The 24,574-nt window shown below is 39.2% G+C and overlaps 1 long non-coding RNA gene across 1 annotated transcript; it reads left to right on the top strand.

The window, feature by feature from the left end:
- The first annotated feature begins 9,913 nt into the window (after positions 1-9,913).
- On the top strand, positions 9,914-23,946 carry LOC122462172. The gene is made up of 3 exons (XR_006284574.1): positions 9,914-9,956; positions 13,102-13,175; positions 23,897-23,946. It is a non-coding gene; the product is annotated as an uncharacterized LOC122462172 (long non-coding RNA).
- Positions 23,947-24,574: the final 628 nt, after the last annotated feature.

Here is a 24,574-nt window from a genome sequence, read left to right as displayed (position 1 = left end):
GAGATGGGAATTTGCAGAGCTAAAGAATTGGAGAGAGGTGGGTGCTAGAGACGGACCCCTGCAACATCATGGTCTGACTCCAGGGCTTGCTGTGGTGGTGAGTTCAACCACTTACATACCCTCTCCCAGATACACAATAGCACCTCCCAGCTCCTCACCAATTAGTGCCTGCAGAAGGGAAGTGACCATCATCACTCTATGCCTCTTTCCATTTCCTGAGGGGTGGGCAATGAAGGTTCCTCACCACCCTCTTCCTCCTTCACGCCCCTTCCCCAGCTGGTGGGAAGGGAGTGATGGTTTCCCTTTCTCACTCTTTCCAGTCCCCTCCTTCCACTTCCCTGCAGTCTAGGGAACAAGATTAGTGATTTCCCTCTGTTCTCTCATTCCCTCACTGCTTCCTTGTGGAGGCAAACATATTACCTTTTGCTTCCCCCAGCTTCCCTTATTATTTCACGGGGAAATGGGTAGAGATCCTCGCCAAGATGCTCTGCTTCTTCCCTGTCCTGGTTCTTACCACTACCTCTTCCATTTCCTCACTATTTGGAGAAGAGTGATGTTTGCCTGCATGTTGCTCTCATTTTCTGCAGGTGGGCAGTAAAGATTCCCAGTACCAACCTTAGTGAAATTCCACCTCGCTCCTTAGCCTCTCCTCCCTCTTTCTTATGGATAGGAGGGAGGAGTGAAGATTCAGTATCTGGTCCACTTCCCCACATTCTCCCTGCAACCTTATAAAAGGGAGTGATTCCCTTCTCACTTAATCCTCTACTTTTTCTTGTCTAAACAATGATTCTCCCTCTTGCCACTTCCCATCCACTGAATCAGTGTATTGAAGTAGTGATCTGAAGATCCCCCTTGTCTTTTGATGCTGAGGTTTTAAGATTTCCCCCTCCCCTGATCTGTTCCTTCTATGAGCTGGGGGGAAACAGGATCCAGTGGCCTTCCCTCTGAAGAACATTAGCAAGTAGCCACTGTGGGTGGAAGTGGGACAGGAAAGTAGGGGGCAAAATTGGATGAATTGGAGAGTAGAAAGCCTGGGATATTGCTTTCTCCACTTAATAATAAATTGACAATACTCCTGCCCTTGAGTGGGGAGAAGATTCCTCACCCCCATTCAATGGACCATAGTGCCTTTGCAGTGATAGTGGTCTCTTACACTCCTTTTCTAACTGCACTTTTGTTTGCTAGACAGAAATGGGTTTTCTTGTTTTGTCCTTAATTTATTTTCTTCAGTTCTTAGTGGTTGTGAACTCTAGTTTCCTGCTGCCAAATATATCTCCCCAGGCCAACATTCCACGTGGAGACCTATACAATCAGTTTTTGAAATGAAAGAGGACTTCTGTTCAGGAAGTAGGCCTCATCACTCTGATCTATGTAGGATTTCGTGGGTGTCTTGTGTTAACTTCCCTGAGGGGTGGAATATCTAATTATCCCAGTTCTTCCCAGGCTTCTGACTAGACCCTCAACTTTCTACTATTTCACAATTTGATTTTGATTCGGATTGCCTTGGGACAGGAAATTTGGAATCTGAATCACCCATGCAGGTGACATTCAGGAATGGAATATAGAGGATGGAGAAAGATATGGGGTGCTGTGTGCTGCAGTCATACAGATATTTTCAGGCAAGCACATGGCATCTAGGAAACAACTCTTGTGACAAATGGACTTAGGTTGTTGAGGATGTGACCTCTGCATTTTGTGGCCTCCGATCACCACAACCTCACTCATGAGAACTCACCTTCCTGCTTGAAAACCGAGCTTGCAGCAGAATCTATTCTGATGTCACTCAATTCCACTCCTGAAGTCTTGCCATGCCTGTTGCTATAGCAACATAACACTATATTTGTTTCTAATGTTACAAAGGTGCCACTGTTTTGAAATTAAGCGCAAACTGAATATTGTAAATTGTTGTGCTAATATTTACGTCTTTGATAGTACAATCCCCATTATTTTTAGAAACAAACTCTCTTGCAGAAAATGCATCTTTTGCTTTGTTGCATTTCTTAATCTTTTATACCTGTCATCCTCTCTTCTTTAGTTCCCATGTCTCTGGGTTTTAACGGCTCTCCAATGGAACTTTTAAAGGGCAATGACAGTTGGGCCAAATCTACTAGTGAGAACTCTTGATACACTAGTGGTCTATTCAGGCTGCTCCTATTCTATCATGTGAGTTAGCTCTAGAAGGAGGGTCATGATTTGTCGAATTCTCTCTGATATCACAATGCATCCAGTAAAGACCTGAACTGTTGACCTGGCCCTGCCTATAGTCTGTGTGATCATAACAATTAAATACAATTGCTAATAATGTAATTCTGTTGGAAGTACGAAATATCCAGGTTATTTCATTACTAATACCATTCAGGACAAAAAAAAATTACACCCAAACCCACAATTCTTAATTCATAACTTAACTAATGGATTTACTTGTAAAGTCTCTCAAAATTCATTTCATACTCAAAGTACTGTAATTACGAAAATATGCACTCTATTATTCCTAAGTAACACTGAGAGTTTAAACTCTGCATTGACAGCAAAACTCAGCTCAGTCTTAACCAAAAAGTTCTGACCAGAATGCTTTAGAGAGAGTGAGTGCAATGATGAGTAACTGTTTAAGAAATAAATTAATTATAGGTTTCAGAGTAACAGCTGTGTTAGTCTGTATTCGCAAAAAGAAAAGGAGTACTTGTGGCACCTTAGAGACTAACCAATTTATTTGAGCATGAGCTTATAAATTATAGTTATTATAGCGTGATGGAGACTCTGACTGGCTGGTCAAGAAGACTGGAACAAGGATTAGAAGCCTGAGGAGTGGAGACTGGGGGTAGGTAGGTAAGGAGAGTGGGATGGGATTGAGCAGTGAAGGGAAAAAACAAAATGTATTTACATAGAGGGATGCCACTGCTATCAGTTACTCCGTTAGCTCAAGTGGCAGATATCTGCACAGTGGATCTAAAGATTCCAAACTTACTGATGACATAAGTGGGTATCAATATGATGCTATATAATAGAATTTCTGTTTTTGTTTTCAATTAGTTTTTTTAAAAGCATAGGAAACTTAAGTTTAAAGAATATTATTCAGTTTGCAAATTTAAGAAATGTCAGAATTAAGATTGCAATGCCAGTACAAGTTTAATTCAGTCACCTCAAGCATGCATTATGATACAATCTTCATTTACTACTTCTCAGCAGATCCAGCACACTACTTTTGTCCTTCCTCCCTCAGAGCTACGAGTTCTGTGTTGCACTCCCCTAGGGTGGATTCTTTTCTGGTAGCAGACCAGAGGGGTACTGAGGAGGATGGGAAGTGATGGGAGCTGGCTATAGCCTGAGTGGGAGGGAACATGACTCATTTTGCTGTATCAAGCCAGCCTTGAGCAACCTGGGAAAACTCCCACTTATGTTCCATCCATATTGATACAGAAGTCATCAGGGGGCTTCTCTTAGAGCCATCCTGTACTTTCATTGTCTTGTAGGTGTCACAAACACTCCTTTTCCTCCTATGCCCCTTCTGAAGGCGGACTAATGCTACATCCTGACCACGGGGCAAGTGTTTTAGCCATCAGAACAGAAAAGAATGTGTGATATGATTTGTCTTTAGGAAGATGCATCAGGACTTGTGCAACAGCCTTGATATTACTTCCTCTTGCAGCAGAAATGGCCCTTCTTAAATTATTTAACTTTAAATTGCCTTGGTTTTAGAGATGTAAATGGTGTGAGCATGGCTTAGATATAATTTACAGTTGCAGCTTTGGGAAAGGCCCAATAGAATATTAGGAATGAGGTGTACTGGGAAAGCTGTTCAGTGAAGCTTTATGATTAATTTCTCCACACTACCGGAGCAAAGCTCTCATATTAATAAGGGGGAAATGTCATGTTAGTTCATGTGCAAAGTTAGAACTTTGAGAATGAAATAAATCAATTAAGCATCATAAAGTACTAGTTAACTTGCCAGATTTCCTTTCAACCTCATGAGATCTTCCCCCCGCCCCCCGCATATCTGTGGTTTTAGAGAACTTGGTTTTTAGGATCATTAGGAAGATGGTTTTGCTTTCTGCTAAACATATACAAAGTGTTTGTGTGAAGGAGTGGACTATCCCATTAAGGGACAGGCAGGAGGTCACAAGCAAAACAGCCTGGATGTAATCAAGGAGACTACCTGCTCCGTTCTGGGGCTGGGCTACACAATGGGTGGTTCTCTCTCTCAGGCCCCAGGACATCTGCCTGACTGGGTCCAGAGACTTTGTGGATGTCAAATGTCGGGAGCTCTGAACCAGGTCATGAGGTGAAGGCTTTTTGGATAGCTCTTACAACTGCTCCTTCCCTGAGACCTTACTAAAGGAGACATACTTATTTTGCTTTTTGGTTTCTCCTTACTCGGATCCTTTACAGTTTGTGTAAACTTGTAGTGGAACTGTGTTTGAAATCCATGTGTAGAGAAGCACGAGTATCTGGGTCTCACAAAAGAAATATTAGGTAGATTAGTTGATTGTAGGGAAAAAGTTATAGACTCAGAGTGAAAATCAGGCTTATAATATACAGTTAGTCACAACCTTGCATAATGAGGGATTTCCATCTCTTCATAAGAAGTTATCCATGGATTTTTCTGGTGATTAGGTAAAATAATACACACAGTACAGAAAAATTAAAACTACAGGACATGGCTTAATGCACACTGAAATCAATAGGAAGATTCAGATTGATTTTTACCAGGGTGTGGATCAGGTCCAAAAACCCAAATGGGTTTATTTGGCTGTGATGTGTTGGAACTTAAGTTAGGAGAAGATGATCATCCTCTACAACCTGTGGCAGTCTGGATATAAAGTTTGATGCTTTCATTTTCTTTTCTCACTCAAAAAGGTGTTTACAATTTCTTTACTGAAATCAACCCTCCTCAGGTGTACTTCTGAAGTAATTGGGAAGATCAATAGATTATATGGCTGCAACTGCTGCTAAAGAGAACTGTACTCTTTGAACAGCACTGATCACTGTTGTGTGTTTTCTTCTTTGGTTGTACAGAAAGAAACTGTACAATATTAGCTCAGAGTCAGACACACAAGATTGTCTATTCAAAAGGTAAAAGGATTAATGTATTTCCTGATTTATCTCAAACAACACAGAACAAAGACTGGATTGATTTACAAAGAAAAAAATAATTTTTTAAAAGCCTGAGCATGTTTATATAGTCCATTACCTCTTCATGGGAGCTTTTATTGAGTAGGTGGTGTATGTCCATTTTAAAAAGATCATGATATCTGATTCCTTTTGTGTGAAACTCTGTTAAAAATTGTATTTGTATAAAACTTCTGACTATGAAAGAGCTGGTGGAAAATGTAAATTCTTGTGAGTGTGGAGTTTATTGAATAAATATATTTTGTCAGATTGGAAGACCTGGGTTTAATAACTATTTAGGGGATAATTCATCAAGGAATATGTAATGTACTGAATAGCTCAGCATGGATTTTCAGCTTAATGAATATTCTCTGGTTGTGAGATTACCTTATTTCTAAACAAATCATCTCTGAAATACAGTAAATTCCTATTTCTTAACTCACCTTTGTATTAATATAGGAGACAGAATCATCACAAGAGATTTACATTAAATATGTAGGATTAGGTTGAATCCTTATCATGGTGTTTCCAGGTTATTTAAATGTATTTGCCATATAATAGTTTTATATGGAGTATGTGGACAACACAAATCTTTTCACAGAATGTAACAAATCCTGGCCCTGGGGAAAACTAACCTGTTTAGTAGGACAGCCTGAGACAGAAGGCTGTTAGAGCAAAAAAGGAAAAGAAAAGGAGTCTGTATTTGTCTAAAAGACACAAATCCAACAGAAAGGTGGAGAACTTGTGTAAATGAGCTTCTCTGCATCACAGCCCACAATGCTGAACAGGTGAAAATTGCAAACCTCCCAACTTTGGCTGTTCAGTTAATTTTAAAGATCTAAGAATTACTGAAACATGAGGCTGGTATCAGTCATCTACATTACTGCAAAAAAGAGGACACTTTGTCTTACCAGTTTTTACAACAAAAATAATCCCCTATTTTTGTTTCAAAACAGTGGTTGGGTGAGGCAGTAGGATTGTGGAATCTCCTCACACATCTACAAATTTGGGTTCATTATTTATTATTGTTTATTATTTATTTGTATTGAGGTAGCTTCTAGGAGCCCTAGTCGTGGACCAGGAGCCCATTGTGTTAAGTGCTTTACAAACTCAGAAGAAAAAATGGTCCCCGCCCCAAAAAGTTAACAACCTAATCTAAAATATTAGATTAGCTCAAAATGAACATGAGTTTAATGGTCCCAGTCTAGACTTCCATTTTTTCACTCTGAGGTTCAGATGTCTGGGCAGCACTTTGTGAGGAAGCTGGTATGGCTCCTATCTGTGCTATAGGTGTGATTCTGCAATCACTTCTGCTGCATTTAGTGCTTACTACCATGAATAGTCCCACTGATGTCACAAAGCCCAGCTTTGGGGTAGGGTGGGGGACTAACCTACTTATTTTAAACATGTCATAAATCTGACTTCAGAGCCAATGGGATTTAAGCAGATGCTTAAAGTTGAGCATGTGCTTGAGTAGTGTCCTGAACAGTGATGCTCTCCTGAATTGGGACATAATCCATATAAGAAGTGTTCGCAGGCCTGTGTCTATAGCACAGATAGGAGTCATACCAGCTATCCCACAAAATGCTAACTAATCATCTCTAACCTAGTCTGAACAATGGAGAACAACTTGTTCAAATCACCAGCTGGACTACACGCTATTAAGCACTGCACTCTTAATCCTGGAAGGTGCTGGGAACATCAACCTGGATTGAGCAACTTTGTGCCCTTAACCATGTGCTTAACTTGAGGCATGTGAAGTTCCATTGGAGCCATGCCTCAGGAAGCGTTTGCAGAGTTAGGTTCTGTGTTTGCTCTGGATAGTGCTATTAATCTTCCGAAAGACAAGGTGGGTGAGGTAATCTTTTACTGGACCAAATTCTGTTGGTGAGAGAGGCAAGCTTTCGAGCTTACACAGAGTTGTTCTTCAGGTATGTGTAAGCTCAAAGGCTTGCCTCTCTCACCAACAGAATCTGGTCCAGTAAAAATATTACTTCACACACCTTTTCTCTCTAATATCCTGGGACCTACCCAGCTACAACAACACTCCATTCTATTAATCCTTTGTTATTTATTCACACAAAATTGATAAAAAATAAAAAAAATAGTTGTAATGGAGGATCTATTGGAGGATTTCATGCTCATCAATAGGCAGGATTTTTGTTTGTTTTTAGTCTTTTGGCTGTGGCCCCCTTTTTGTTCTGCCTTGAGTGAGTGGTCCCCTGTTTCTAACGTTCAGCAGAAGCAGTTGTGTGTAACAGGCCTTTCCTTCTACCTCCCCTCCTACACTAGAGAAGAGAGGTTGGCATCAGGAAAAGGTCCATGTCAGGACATCTGAGTTCTCCTTGAATATGCTTAGTGGGTCCCCTGACATTACTGTCAAGAGCCAGTTGCACAAAGAGGCTGACCTGGCTTTCCACAGCTGCCAAAAAGGAGGCAATTAAAAAATTCCCCATGAAGAATTGGGATTAGCTTTCAGAGTTTTTGATCTGTTGTTGCCTAGAAACCATGCAGACGAGACCAGTTATTAATCAAACCATTAGATATAATAATTTTGTGAATATTAAATACCGCCCTCTTTAGATGTTGGGATGTGAGCTGACTGGTATTAGCAATTAAAGAAAAACACTTTTGTGGCAGAAACGACAAGGAGTCCGGTGGCACCTTAAAGACTAACAGATTTATTTGAGCATAAGCTTTCGTGGGTAAAAACCCCACTTCTTCAGTGTCAGGTGTTCAATATGGCTATTTAAACTTCCAAGTGCCCTGCATCACAACAGTCTTATACAGCATTTCAGTGTCATTTATGATTGCCCCAATTTCTATTACTATACGAGGTAGTTAAATGGGAGTTAGTGCCACTGCCCTTGTTAGATTCCAATTGGAGTAATTTCTGTGTGGTTTCTCTATATAAATTGTTGTAGTATTTTCAGTCTGGGACTAAATACTGCTCACCTTATTTAAGCAATTACTATCATTGAAATGGCCAAATGGCCAAATCCTGGAGCTTCTGTTCCATTTTGAATAATATTAATAATATTAATAATTAAATCAATGCACAATGAAAAGTAATCTGCTTTTGAGAGGCAACTTGAATCACTGATGTGTCCATCACTTTTCTTATTAATTGGCCTTTTTTTTTGTACAGTATATTTCTTTGTTTTCATTTCCATTGAATTCCATTTTCATATTGCACAGAAATCTCTAGGAATATTATTCCTACTCTTTTTTTCTAAAAGAGTGCACACAATAAATGGTGCAATACTGTGTAATGAAGATAATTTTCTGAAGTAAATGTTCACTGTAATTTTCTTTTTTGTTCAGTTACTTTAAGAGGACTCTAGGTATCTTCTGACATGAAGTAAAGTTATGCGATCTGCCAACAGATACACTACATGTTTTCTTTAAAAAGGCTAGATATCTCTCCACTGACAGCTGCATTGACTTGAGGTATGTATATTTGTCACATTTCAGAGTTTAAGATCCTAATTCTAATTATTATTATTATTATTATTCTACAGCATCTCTGGTATTGGAGATGTACAACTGATTTTCTCAAAGAGGGGCAAATGGATGACTTGTTGATGTGAAAAGTTATTTTGAGGATTTATCGTATATCATTGGATCTTACATCACAGCTAAATCTTATGACAATAAATGTATTTTGTAATCATAGTTAATTACAGAAACCAACAGAACACTGAGAATTGATATTTCTCCCCTTGGCTGTTAGAGAATCAAGATTTCCAACTCAGGGCACTATACAAAAAATGGTTTTGCTGATGAATTTGAGGAGAACTGCAGCAGAGTCCTGAAGCCAGTTAAGTTAATCAGAGAAAATGTTATTACCTTTTCCCCCCAGGATGCCATTAATTTAACATTGACAAACCATCATTAGAGCTGCGTGAAATTACTGATATTTCCTCATGAGGTGTTTGCATATGAGATGTGGGGTTTTCCACGAGCATTCACAAGCATATGTGAATCGTGGGTGACATTTTGGCTGACATTGCCAGCAAAAAGAGCTTCTTTTCTGTGAACTTTGAGATACTTCACTCTGTCAGAATTGTAGCCATAAAATTAAAGAAAAAGCAAACTGAACCAAACTTCTTTAAACCTCCATGAAGAATAAGACCCATATGGTCTGAAGTATGCATATGCTTCTGTGCACCCTAAACTTCCACACCTGTAGCGCACTGGTACTCACAAGCTGAAAATCTGGGCCTCGTTTAAGATTTGGTTCTAGTTGTGGCCAACTCTTTGGGTCAGTTCTCCTATTATCCAGATTGATTTCCAGGTCGAGTTCCCATTGTGAAGGGCTCTGAGTCTCCAAGGTGAACATTTGACCCCAGGTTTTCATCGTTGCCTTCCTGGCGTACTGTTATATTATGCAGAGCTCCCTCGCTCTACTGCATACAGCACCTTCTGTGAAGGACTCAACAGGACAGAGACTCAAGTGCTGTACCTGCATTAGCAGACTAGTGCCAGCAGGGGTAACCTAGAAGGAATTAAAGACCTTTCTTTGGGGATTGGGGAAGAGCCTTCCTCTTTTAATGCATAAGTGGCAACTGGAAATAAATGGAGCAAAAACTCTCAATACCTATGGGGAAGTTCCCTTCAAGCCCTATTTGAAAGCTTAAGGACTTATGTGACACATAAGCTTTGGTCTGGTCCTCAGCCCAGAGGCTATCAAGAGCCATCTCAATAAAATTAAAATATCAAGGACAAATTAAAAAAATTACACCTTAATCTGTTTTTAAAGGATTTATGGGATTTTTCCCTTTAGGTGATAGCAGATTCTCCCAGCCTTACAACAGCAGGACTGCTGGAGGGATAAAGTACTACACAGTGTGAGTACAACTGGCAGAATATGTTGCTTTTTGTTCTATGGGAGATATCCTATTTCTATTGAAGTCAATGAGACTTTTGTCATAGATTTCAATAGAGTCAGGATTCCATCTTTCATATATTTCTGTAATTTAAAATCTGAAATAGTTTGTTTTTTAAAACATTGCTGCTAACCTTTAATTCTTCAAGCAAAGTAATACAATATTGAGATTTAATATTTATTATAGTGACAATAATACATTAACTGTTTAATTCAGAGTGGTTATTTTTCAAAGCTGTACATAAGGATTTATGTGCACAATTTTAATAATAAATTCCCAAGTGAAGCTTTAACAATGTACCCCCGAGCACTAGTTCAACACTGCAAATCTGTAATTTACTTAAGGTCTTAATTTCCTGGGATTCAAAATTGCTTGACATTTATATTGAAAAATAATTCTTCTTTTCATAACTTTGAGTTACTCCCACAGACATATAACTTTAAAACACTTGTGCTTTTTTGATTAACAGAAAAAATAACATGGGTAACTACAGCAAGATATGACAGAGGTAGTAATTACATTATTAATCTAAGGAGAAAATGTTTTCTTGCTCCTGCTAAGCTCATAAAATTACAAAATAACCTCCTACTGTTAAATATGGTATGAAAGAAATCATCAGTGGACACTGAATAATTAAACATACATTTTAGCTCATAAAATTATTTTACCCAGTAATAGATTATAGAACCAGCAATGAGTGAGTATTTTTCTTTTAATACACTATATGGCTTTGCTAAATAATTATAGATTTTTTTAAAGTGACACAGAAGGAAATTTTTTCTTTTTGTGAAACTTCAGTACAATGTACGAATACTTGTCTTTGCAATTATGAATGTATCTATGGCATGACAAAGAAAGTACAGGTGTAAAAATTCAGTCTTGACCCAGTGGAGATTGGTTTCTAGTCATGGAAATCATGATCTCTTAATGTATAAAACTATATGAAAGATGAGAATTAGGTCACTCAATGAAGCATTCTTTACTTGGGTACAGAATTTTGTGAAGTTTAGATAAACAACCAAATGTCTCCAAAGTCTAACTGAAATATTCATGTGTAACAGTCTCCACTTCAGATTGACAGCAAAGTTTAAATGTGAGCACCAAAACACAAACTGTTACCAATTCAGCTAAAGAAATGACTCCACGCCTAGCAGCAGCAGTAGGCTGTTATCTCTGTGTGGGTCAGCCACTAGAGGGAAAGGGAAACCACGCTTTTAATTTGGGGTTGCTACTCATATGAAACTTTGTCATGAAATATCAGGTGATCTGACCTCTGGCTGGGTTGAAGGTGCTGAGAGACATTAGCTATTCTTGTGGTATGGTGGCATTTGCCCCTCTGGAACCAGAAAGTTAAGACTCACTTAAGAATAAATTTTTGAAATGAGCAAAATGTTTCAGACAAACAATTTACTTGGGGAGGAGGGGGAAGTACAGTTTCAAGTTGACCAAAACGATTGGCAAATTAGACATGAATTCACCAAATAGTTCGGCCAAAAATTTTCTTTCAAGCTAGATTTGTAAGGGGACTTAAGTGCCATTTAAAAAAAAAACAAAACACTTGAGGAGAGGGCAATGCTTTAACAGGAGAAACCCACCTCTGAATGCTCCATGGCCCAATAGTGAGTTCACTCACCTGCAGTGTGAGTGAACCAAGTTCAAATTCTTGCTCTGCATCAGGCTGAGTGGGTGTTTGAACCCAGGTTGCCTTCATCCTAGGTGAGTGCTCAAACCACAGGCCTCCAGCATATAAGAGGGATACTACCAGCCCCTGTTTTGTGAATGACATTTCCAAATTTCCTTTGTTTTTAATTTTAAATATCAGTTGAACATGCCTGAAATCTTGACAAAATTATTTTTGTTTGTTTTGCCAAGAAAACAGAAGAATTTCTGTTTCCAATTGATCCCAAACCATTTCCCCCCGATTTGACCAGCAAACCAAAAAGTTGTTTGTTCACATAGCTCTACTGAATTATAATAGGGAAGAAAACATAAAATTTTCAAACTGAAGAGGTTCATTTTGGATTAGATTAAAGTTTAGGGTGATTGTTCAGGCCATTTCTTACACTGTTTGCCCATCTCCCTAGAAGAATAGTAATAGATATTAATTTAAACTAAAAATAAAGAATATATATTTTCTGAAAAAATCTAGGATGAAACAATGAATCACTGGAATAAAATCCTGGTTAGTGTGCTTGGGATGAGACTGGTGGTGAAGGAGAAAGGACAGGAGTAGAACACAGAGTAGATGAGAAGAGGGAGGGGGAAATGATTTTTAGTCTTTCTCTTCCTCTCTCCTTAGCCGCTGACAACTTATTCTCCCTCCCACCTGAGGATTTCCTCTCCCTATCCTGTGGTCGCAGAGTCCTGGTAAATTATCTTCCAGGTAGAGTAGGCAGGGAGAGAGTACCAAAGATACTTTCACCCTGTTTCAGAGTAGCAGCCGTGTTAGTCTGTATTCGCAAATAGAAAAGGAGTACTTGTGGCACCTTAGAGACTAACCAATTTATTTGAGCATAAGCTTTCGTGAGCTACAGCTCACTTCATTGGATGCATCCTGTGACTGTCTTGGGACAATGCAAGTAAATCTCTCCTTTCTTGCTCCCAGCAGTCCAGGTAATGATGCACAGAGGTTCCGTAACAGTAGGTCTTACTAGGTTAGGAAAGCACCCAACTTTCCCATTCTGTTGGACACACACATTCTGCGACTGATGTTCCTTAAATATTTCACTGACCTGAAAATAATCTTGCAAAGAAATCTGAACTGGACTGACTCCTGGTTCTCTCTCTCCAGACTGGAAATTCATTCTGGCGATGACTGAGTTTTAGACCATACTTGTCACAGTTCTTGTGACTATATTAGTAGCTGCAACCAGTCTTTTGAGCAAGTAGAGTAGTTTTCAGAAATATGCATATATGTGTGTTTGCATGTGATTTAAATGTCCTATTCAAATATCTCCATGCATAGCAGTTTGTGCACGAGTTTTGTTTTTTACATGTGGAAAGAGTATACAACATTGGAGGAATATAAGGCTATCACATTCTTTTGCCATGCAAGTTTTCCTTTTCTTTCTGTGATTATTTTGTCTTATTCTCTACACTTCCTCAGGATTCAGAGAATTAAACGAGGGTGACGCCAATCACAGCAGTTCATTTAGACTTCCACAGTTTAACAAAAGAAAGGTAGGTATGGAAACCAGGATATTGTTCATCCCGTAAGTAAATTAAAAGAACTACATAAGTATGATTAATGGGCTAGGTCCCTAAATATCATTGTTCTACAGCAGAAAGAGCCTTTATCTGGAAGTAAAAAATTGACTCATAGGAAGTAGTTTTCAATGTTAAGCACATCTCAGGATAGACCCTGAATTCTCAGACTCCCTTGTTAAAAATCATTCTTCATAAACAAACAAAAACACAGATGAAGCAGTTCATAGACTGAAATTGCAGAAAGAAAGAACTGTTGCTCCTAATGTCAGGTTTTATACTAATAGTGGAATGGAATATGAGATCAAGTAACTCTCTAGTTACATGTGCAAGTTAATCTGATTCATTAGGTTAGTCTCCCTAGTATGAGTACTATACAAGGTACTATGAGCACTATAAGTGTGGCATTCCAACAATAACACTGTCTACCAGAAAATATTTTTTCCTGAGGCAGAAGATAACATTTTAAAGATACATTTAAAAAATTCACCCAAAATTCACCTCTTATGAAATGTTATTGAAAAATGGTAAATAGTGCGGGAATTGGGTAGACACCACACTGTAGAAACGTTACCATTAATTTCACCTGATGGATGCCACAGTAGCTTGCCTCTTACCAACCACATGCAATGAAAGGATGTTGTTTGGTTTGGGGATAAACACTGCAGACCACAACAATATGTTATCTTAATTTAAACCTTAATCCATTTAAATAGTATCTGCACTGTAATAGTAGCGTTAAATCAAAGAAATGGGAATAGTGTTAACAGCAGGACATTATCTTTTATTGGGGGCAAGCAGCAGGGTGGCTGCTAATGAGGACATCATCAATTTATCTGTTAAAGGTCAGTCTAAACGGGTTCCTGCCCTCCCCCCTTTTTGTGCACTGTACTCTGGCTGTCTGGACCCTGAATCATTTTTATCAATCATCCTGTGCTGTGACAGGAGACATCTTAATAGTATGTCTGCATAATGTTTCCCAGAAGTACAGTGTGTCAAGTGCAGTTCAGATTTGCCTAGCTGGGAAATACTCCTTCCCCACTATTATACCTTACAGAGTTAATACATTATTTCTGGCCACCTTGTTATTTTAAATGTTACATTTTAATATTTTCTGTCCACCTTGTCGCTGTTGTTTTTTGTTCTTGGCAGCCTTTAAATGTTAACAAGTAAAAAGTGTTCAGCAGTGTGAACTTCCTGGGGGCTGATATGTCTTTATTGAAAGTAAGCCATCTAGAGTTATAAATGGAAGCAGTTTGCTTTGCAGAGTATGCAACCCATCAAAGAGAACTGTTTCTTAATTGAATATTGAATGTTATTGGTTTAAATCTTTAGAATTCTGACTTCTAAAAACATAAAATAAAAATGGATAGGTTTAACACACTTTTCACAGGCCATTTAAAGATTACAGCAATTATACCTTGGCCTATTCCCACAGTAAGGCTGAATTTGAATTTTATCACTGAGAATTTAATTAGTTCTCCCGTCTCAAGTTTGTGCCACTTATTAACTGCAACATAGCAACAAGAAAGCAATATTATAATAATCCTTCTGTGGAGCCTTCAGACACATCTCTTTCTTTTTACAGTTCTTGCTCTGTCTGCTGGGGTTTTGCTCTTACCAAGGAAAGAGAACGTCAGAAAAAAAGAAACGGTGCACTTTCTGTCACATTAGTAGAGTTGCAGTGAACTAATTCCTGGTAATTTCAGGACCTCTGAACACAGGTCTGTTTAAGGGGGGGCAGCATGGCACAGTAGTGGTGATCATTTTTAAGATATACTTTTCCATTTATTATAATATGTTAGAAGATTGAATCGAAATTCTCATTCCTTGCCAGGTTTTTTGATCTTCATAACATATGGATAGATATTTGTTTATAATTTGAGTTGCTTATGAGTAAACTAAGTATTTTCCTTAGGACTGTTACCTATTTCTGCTACAGCTAGTTCAGATTTTACTTCTAGTAGCAAACAATTATCCTTTGCTTAATGGCCAAATGTGCACCCAGGAAATGCAGTATTTTATCCCGAAGTTTAAGAATAAGGTCTTGTTTAAACTTAAATATTTCCTGCTTGATGAGAAATGATTTAGTTTAAAAAGCTAGAGTCCTAGCCTCCAGTATGTCACATTTTTTTGAAAATAGTATTGCAGCTAAAATTGTGTGCTGATGTACTAATACTATAGGATATAGTATTACAAAGTAAATATGGGCTTAGCAGGCTAGATTTTGGTTGAGCAAAATATTGTCAGTGATTTCTCATCTGAAAACCAAAGTTGGGGGTGGGTGCTATGTAGGAGTTAAGGTCACAATGGATGTTCCAGTTTGGGTTTCCTCTCTGTTCTAAACACAGAGAAAGAGAGATGGTTTATCTAAAGTTTGTGAGTAAAAAGACCTGTGATATCACACAGTTATGATGTAAACATAAGGTTAATATATATACGGTATCTGCAGAGAGATGTGGATTGCTTGCTCAGGGTGTCTTGAATCTTTTCAAGCTACTAGAAATTCAGATATCTCAATCCTCAAATATAAAGGTCAAGTCAGAAGAAGAGACAAGATTGCTGAAGAATTAACAAATAGTTTAAATTTTCAAAGCTCTTTGAGATATCCAAATGTTAAACCATATGGGCAAAATCCTACTGTCAAAACCACACATGCCACTCTCTGAAAATTAATTTAAAGGAAATATATTGTGGGCCAAAATGTCTAATTGATGTTTTATGGGCTTTTTTCCATGTTCCAAAATGTGCTTTGCTTCAAATCTACAATCTTACCACAGATGGTCAAGCTCCAAATGAGGGCTTGGTTTGGCCACAAGTGGTATGCTTACCATAATGCATCTTTCTTTCATTTTCTACCATGTGAAATTTCATTTCTGAAATCCATTTCAGAAGAGAACTATTTCTGACCTTCACTGTGCAGCCTTCTCTGAAGCAGTAGCTGAATAGCAACATGAGCTTTTATATATCCTTTGTATCTGCTAACAAAGAACCTGATTCTCCTTTCACTTACACCAGTTTGACTGTGGAGTAAGTAACTCGACTAATTTATGCTAGTATAAGTGACAGGAAAGTCGGGTCCAAGGAATAAATTTGAAAAAATCTGAAGAATAATTTGGCATCATCTTTTGAAAATTCAAATTTCAGCTCTAAGAAACAAAGGTACAGCTTTCTTCCAATTGTTTGTGAACATTACACATGCTACTTCCAAATGCTCAATTTTTTTATTGCTATATTTTGTGAAAAGATTCACTGATTTAACTCTTCTGCTGGACACTGAGTCAACATACTTCATGTATTTGTAATATGTAAAGTTTTTTTTGAAAATATTGTCCAAAATCATGAGATATATATTTTAGATTAGTCTCTGGGAATCTGGTGTCTAAATTGGTTGTTCTGCACCTTATATACTCATTTACACTAGTGCAAAGTGAGTGTTAAATATGGTAGCACATTGTGCTTGCTTTGCACCCACATTACGTGGGTTCAAATGAGAACACGAGTTGTAGTTCATTATCTAATCAGTTCCTTGGTCTTTCAGTCAGGGCTTGAAGTGAGCCAGTAGGACTGGAATGGGGTACCTGGATTTTTCCCTCACTCTACCTGCTATTAGGGCCTTTTCATGAATAACAGGTGCCATGCAGAACCTTTCCTCTGCCTATGCAGGATTGTTCTTTACAATACATTTTCTAGTGATTTTTATCTGGTTTAGTTTAAAAGTCCCAAGTTAGGGAGCAGTTGCCTTTTCCCTAAAAGGCTTGTTCATTAATATTAAACCTAAATTTGCCATCTCGATTTAGTCCCAGTACTCCTAGTTATACCCTAATCATTCAGGCTAAATCATTCACTTTCTCCTGGGTGTTTATACCCTTAGTCATCATTTAGCCAAGTGTAATCCCTATTCTACCAGGTAGCAGTAGCTGACATGTATGAGGTGCATGAGTTTGCAGTTTGGAGTGGTGTTGACATAGTTTGTCGCATCATCTCTTTAATGACTACCAGATCTGTTGTGATCAGTGTCAATGCATTTCCAGCTCTTGTGAGGATGTGTACACAATGAATGTCTCTCTGAGAACTGTTCCAATGTACAGTATATGCAGAACTGTAAGGAATCAAGAAACCAGTCAGGATACAAACAGTGAGAACTCTACTGAACTCCACCTGTTCCAGACATGGAGCTCTCAGATTGGGGGCAGTCAGGATTGCATGGTTGAGAAGCAGGAGTTAGGGCAGTGAGATGTTGAGGGAAGGGATCAGTAATGGAACTGGGGGGTTGGAGCAGAGAGAAGCAGGAACCACCTTAATGTGACAGCAGTGGGAGGGTCTAGGGGCAGGTCCGGAGGCAGATAATGTGCATGGGAGAGTGAGGAAAATTTCTGTGGAGGGAAGTTAAAGTTTTAATGCTGTGTAGGCATAACAAGTGGAGAGTCTCAGTGTCTATGGGGGTGAGAACTTTGGGAGTGAGGCATAAAAGTCTCCAGTACAGAAGAATTTTATTGCTATTGGTAAAATCTGTTTTGTTTGCATTCATGTCCAGCATCTACAGTTAGAGATGAGTGATCATAAAGGAACCAAATAACTAGAGTTGGATAAATCTTCAAAAAATTCCACGAGCTTTCCCTTGCTTGTGCTCTTTTTGTGTTTGTTTTCTGCTAATATTTGAGTTATTGAGTTTTTTACAAATCCAAAGTCAGAAACAGATTATTATGGGTACACATCTGAGTATTCACTCTGCAAATTGCATATCCTAGTTGGGATAGGAGACTGCTTCACAAAACAAGGGGAAGAGTTCTCAAGATATCTCGTTAGAGGACATGAGCCAGGCAGGGTCAGACTGGGCCATCCCAAGCACTATTGTGCATGTGCAAATTCTTTGGGACAAATTCATCTGTGGGGTAATTTCAGTGATGTCATTAGGGTTATACCAGAATGAATTTAGCCTTTTGTGTCTGTAGACCTGCCCACACACACTTTTTGTTGCTTTAAATGTATGAGTTTAGAAACAGATATAGTTGAAGTAGTACAACCCCCCCACCAAAGTGTACATGTAGTTATACCACTATATAGATAATTATATCAGTAGAGTTTCTTTCTGTACAATAGCTGACAAAAGAATATTGATTTTAAGCTCCACACCCAGCCAATGTAATCTATAGAGGTCTGATTTTGATAGGTGTGGTTCATAAACCAGGGATTTTTAAATCTTTTCCTTTACCAGCTACCTCTTCCTGAATTATTCTCATCCAATCAGAGAAGAGAAATAATCCTTTGGGATTTATATGACCAATGACCCTTAACTGATAAATTTATAATTTAAGTTGCAAGTAGAGTAAACTGTTTATGATCAAACTATGGAGTATTAAAACCTGCTAAAATGATTTGACTAAAATTAAATAACAAATTAATTTGCTCAAGTCATGATTTGCTTGCAGCCATTCCGCCTGCAAGAAGCGGGGCAAAATGAATTTTTTGACTGCATTATTAGCTACAAAATTATTCCCCAGCTCCATTTTATAATCCAACCTTCACAGCTTCCCAAAGCAACCCTTCAAGACTGATTTATTCTTGGACACATTTAAGAACCTGTCCTCTGGTGTCCGTGTCTTGTCATGGCAGGATAGCTTGCATGCTTTAATGATCCTCAGACTGGGTTGGCAGGTTTTTTTTGCTCCTGGTAGGTTCAGCTATGCTGGATTGGTCTGTGAGGGAGGGGCAAGACAAAACAGACACCCTGGTCCTCCAGGTTGGGGGTTAGGCACAGGGCTAACAACCCTGTCCCGTAAAAACCAAACTATGTTACGGAAACAGCAATGGAGAAATTGACCATTACTGCGTGTGATGGCCTATCGGAGTCAATGACCCGTGTGACTGCCAGTGGTGAAAGCCGAAAAGAAGCCCCTGGCATGAAGACTGAAATGCTCAAAAACTAAACTTGGTTTTTCAAATGTACGGACAATGTACAAAACAGGGAAGCTAGCTCAGGTTACAGCAGAGATGAAACACTACAGCTTACACATACTGGGTGTCAGCGAGAGCAGATGGAAGATAAACAACAGCCTTGGGAGAAACTTTGCTGTTTTCTGGATGGGATGATGAACTACACCATAAGGGTGTTGCCATCCTTTTGAAGAAGGGAGTGAAGCATTCCCTGCTTTAATGGAAGTCCATCAGCAGCAGACTTATGAGAGCCAAACTGAAAGGGAAACATAATAATATCATTCTGTTTCAGTGCTACTTCAACATCGTGAAATTCACAAGCTGACATGGTGTTCTCCAAATGGCAGAGATAAGAACCAGATTGACCATATCATGATCAATGGGAAGTGGCGACGCTCACTGACAGATGTGAAAGTGAAAAGGGGTGCAGATGTTAGCAGCAGTCACCACCTTGTGACAGCCATCATCAAGCTAAAACTGAGAAGTGTGGGTCCACCAAACAAGGCACATACACATTATGACATTGACAAGCTAAAGTCCCCTGATATAAAGAGAGCCTTCATTCTGCAATTAAAGAATAGGTTTCAAGCACTTGCAGACCTTGATGAAGAGGAGATCAACAAGAAGTGGGACAAAGTAACAGCAATTTATAAACAGCAGTGAAGCCTGTCTAGCCTACAGGCAGAAGAGCAGGAAGGAGTGGATTACACCCAGCACATGGAAGGCCATAGAAACCAGACAAGTCCTGAAGAAAAAAGTTTTAGAGACAAAATCCCAGAAGCTAAAGGACAAATACCGCAAGCAATATAGCAAGGCACACCGGGAGGTCAAATGCCTTGTGAGAGCAGACAAATGACATCATATTGATAATCTGGCAACACAAGCAGAGGATGTAGCTGCTCGTAGTGAACAAGGAACTGTCTACAAAATGATATGGCTTGTCAGTGGTAAACCACAGACACCAGCAAACACTCTCATCAGGGACAAACAAGACCACCGACTAACAACCAAAAAAGAACAAGAAATGCACTGGAAAGAGCATTTCAAAGAATTGCTGAACAGGGAGCCGCCTAAAGAGGAAGCAGACTCCCAAGAGGCAAAAGAAGATCTTGATATGAACACAGATACCCCAACTAAGGAAGAGATCATTTAAGCCATTAGATCCTTAAAAAATGGGAAAGCTCCTGGCAAGAATAACTTGAAAGCAGAATTGTTCAAGGTAAATCCTAAATTAGCAGCATCTATCCTGGCCCCTCTATTTACATCAGTCTGGGAAGAGGAAGAAGTGCCAGATGAGTGAACCAATGGGGTTATAGTGAAGATACCAAAGAAAGGAACTCTCAGTGATTGTAATAACTGGTGTGGTATCACACTTACACAAGCAAAGTATTGTGTAAGATCATAGCCCAGCATATATCAAAGGCAGTCGATAGCATTCTCAGAAAAGAGCAAGCTGGTTTTCGGAAAGGGTGTGGATGTACAGACCAGATCTTCCCTGTACGAAACATAATAGAACAATGCTTAGAATGGCAATGGCAACTCTACATAAATTTCATAGACGTTGAGAAGGTTTTCGATAGCATTCACAGGACCAGCCTATGGCACATTCTGCGGGATATGGAATCCCTCTCCATATAATCAACATAATCCAAAAGCTTGTATTTCAACTTTATATGCAGTGTTGATCACCATAAACTCCGTTTTTGAAGTCAAAACAGAAGTACATCAGGGGTGTGTCATGTCTGCAATCCTCTTCAACATTGCCATTGACTGTGTACAACAGAAGACATGCCAAGAGGCATTAAATGGACGCTCTTCTCGTCCCTTGAAGACCTGGACTTTGCAGATGCTGTCGCTCTCCTATCACATACCCAACACTAAATACAAGAAAAAACAACTTGACGCAATGCATTCAGCCAGCAAATTGGACTGAAAATCAACCACAATAAGATGGATATTCTGTAATATTACCTCACCATCAGCAGTACAGATAGAGGATTATGTTCTCACCAATATAGAAACATTCACATACTGGGGCAACGCCATCATCCAGGATGGTGGAACAAGCCAGGACATCTGGAACAAAATCAGTAAAGCCAGGAACACCTTCAGGATCTTAAATATGCTGTGGAAATCATCAACATACAAAACAAAAACCAAACTCAAGATTTATCAGAACTGCGTACTTTCAACAGTAGTTTTTGATGCAGAATGCTGGGGAATGAGAAAGTGTGACATGTCCAAACTGTCTTCATTCCATACAACCTGCCTCAGAAAACTCCTCCGTATCTTTTGGCCCAGAACAATCTCAAACCAAGATGTATTGACACAGTGCAGCCAAGAAGATACAAGCACCATCATTGTCAGGAGGCATTGGAGATGGACTGGCCATGTGCTTCGGATGAAAACTGATTCCATCACCAGAGTAGTAATAAGATAGACACCTGAAGGCAAGCGAAAATGAGCTGCCTGAAAACAACATGGCAAAGAGCTGTGGAAGCCGAGTTGAAAAACCTGGGGCACAGCTGGGGAACCACTGAAAGACTTGCCAGAAACAGACAGGAGTGGAGGAGCTGCTTCACTGCCCTAAATGCCAGAGGCATAATGGGACCATGATGACGATGATATTTAAGAACTGTCATGTTGTTGCATCTCTCACTGTAAGCATTAGTTCTAAACAGCAGAATTTCCAGAAATGTGCACAACAAAATCAGTCAATTCAGTCATGTCACTTTTAGGTAAAATATGTGGGTGGTGGGGTGAGGGTGGTAAAAAGGAAGGTGTACTTTTGGGACAGTGGGGACTGTAGTTTCCACAGGAAGGAGAGTAGATGGGAACACAGCAGGAGTTAGAAGGTGAGTTGTTCAAACTGTCTGATCTGCTGACACCTCTTAACAGTTTCTTTGTTTTTTGTGGTACTAACATCTTGCAGTTGAGCTCATCTCTACTTCTGATATTATTGTTATTTATACAATGCCATAAGTGCTCATGACACTTCACAGACAGAAGATAAGACAAGGTCTGGCCCCAAGGAGCTTCCAACTTAATTGAATATTCTCCCAAAGTTCAAATCAAGGTCACCGTATGGCAAAGCTTTTATAAATTCTGAGCTAGTCAGTGTAAGCTGCAACTGCATTATATGTGTATTAAAGTTCAAATGGTCTTTGAGGTTTGTGCTCCAGGCTGAGATTGGTAAGTCAATATTTTGCTATCTCTAGAACAGAGCTTCAGAAGCAGTGCAGTCCAGATTTTAATATTGATTTCTCCATTGTATGAGAATTAACATATGTCTTGCTTCCTGAATCACAGATCTTATTTCCTGTGTATACTTTGCAGGAGAACTTTAGAAGAGCAGTGAGCAGTTCATTATTTTAACATTTTGTATCAGAGCTGGACATACAAAGTACAAGTACATACAAAGTAGCAATGTATGGGTTCCCCTAAATTTATCATGGACTCGCATTGCATGTTAGCTACTGGAATAAATAACATTTCCAAACCTGGCATAATGATGTGGGACAATTCAGTTTGGGGGGGGGGAAATGTGGTGGGTTGAACAAGGTTCATTTGTTCCTTAATCTTAACTTTGAATGCCTTCATTTCTAAGGGGAAAAGAAAGATTAAATAATAATGGTTTAATATTTTGAGCTGTTTTAGTTCTGCTATAGGTTATTGATATGACATTGTGATTTTTAACCAGTTGGTTTGCTTCTGCTGTCAACCACAGTACATTAGAAGGGTAGATTATGAAGCTTTTATCGTTATCCATTTGAGACTCGGGTTGTCCATGGCAAGTTTCCACACTGGATATGGACTCAAACCAAAACTAAGATCTAAAATCTTTGGTGGGAAAGCTTGAGTTCAGAAATCTGAACTCAGATCCAGATTCAGAGTTTACACATGGATCCTATATTCATAATGGTATAAATCAGAACTGTGGATCTGAACACTCCCAAGCTACAGGATTGTAGGTATCTCCATTTGAATATTCTGGCTTGTAATGTATCCATCCCAAAATAAGTTTTGCCCTATGAAACTCCATCCTTAACAGAACCTGGTAACAGTCTGGTCGCATAAAGCTTTATACTGTCTATAAGTAGGCAGCACATAGAAACTAAATTCTGCAGTTAAATTCTTGTGTTTTGTTTTATCTCACCATGCGTTAAATTGACGTGTCCCAATCTTCTCTCCACCCAGTCTACTCAGATGTTTTCATCTTATGGGTCAGTCAGGGTATCGATACACCTGCTCTGAGGAAGTGTGGGAGTCTCTAGCGCCCTGCAACATTTTGGTGCTTTGCTACTTTAAAAAGATAAACAAGATGGGGTGTCTGTCCCAGAATGCACTGGACACTATTGAAAGTCCACCTTCCATTCCAGTGAGAACAGCTACTCTTCTAGGGATGAAGGGAAAGCAGATGGTAGAAATAAAATGAATTGCGCTAGGATCACCCCCTGGAGACACCATCTGAATGGTGCACGGGGAGCTAAATACATTTGGGAGCCTGGAAGACTCCCAAAGAGAAATAGTTTAGCATTTCAAACCACAACAAGCCTCACTCAAGTCACTTATCAGAGATAATTCTTTTGTCAAAGCTGTAGATGTATTTCCCCTCAGCATTCCTCAATATAAACTCCGGAGCGATAACAGGATGGTAGCTTTCATTCAAGCCAAGAATGCCTTGGTTCTATAATTCGCACTACACATTAGATACTTTCAAACATACTTCTTTATTGTATCTCTTGTTTGTTTTTCATTAGGTTGTCATGGAAATCAATGATTCATAATGATTTTCCTTCTGAAGCTTGGCAGGTATGTAAACAGAGGTTGAGAAGTATCCTGGTTATGATTGCTTCGACTATACTATACAATGCTACCCTCTAGTTCTTTTACAGTACAATAGCACTCTGGTTTAATTCTTTGTTCAGGCTTAACATTTCAAACACCATATTTAATAGTCCTGGAGTAACTGTTGTAGTCTTCTTAGGGATTTTGGCTATCGAAGCTATGGACAAAATTCAGGCCTGCTCGATGCACCTTGCCAATGAAGGCAGTGTGCCCCAAGAGGGTTTGACCTTAAGATACAAATTATTGGCACCTACTGTGGGATGGCAGCTTTAAGTCGCTGTCAGGGTCTCACTGTCAGAGATTTCCGGAGGGGACGCACTGACCCAAGCCAATGCAGCCACTTTAGGAGCAGTGCTGAACTCTGGGTATCTTGCACCTCTGCAACCCCCCCTCTCCTGTCTGACATTCTGATGCCAGGTCTCAGCAGAGGCCAGAGTAACCCAGGCTAAATCTAACTCCTCATCTAGGTAGGAAGTTACTTAACTTGGAAAAACAATGAACTGTTGACACAGTTACCTAGGCTTGTAAGTGGGAAATGTGCAAACACAGCAATGTTTAGTTCTGTTTAATATAATCATAATATTGTTGTC

The sequence above is a fragment of the Chelonia mydas genome, chromosome 1 (assembly GCF_015237465.2).
Source record: "Chelonia mydas isolate rCheMyd1 chromosome 1, rCheMyd1.pri.v2, whole genome shotgun sequence".
NCBI lineage: Eukaryota > Metazoa > Chordata > Testudines > Cheloniidae > Chelonia > Chelonia mydas.
This window is presented reverse-complemented; position numbering and strand designations above follow the sequence as displayed.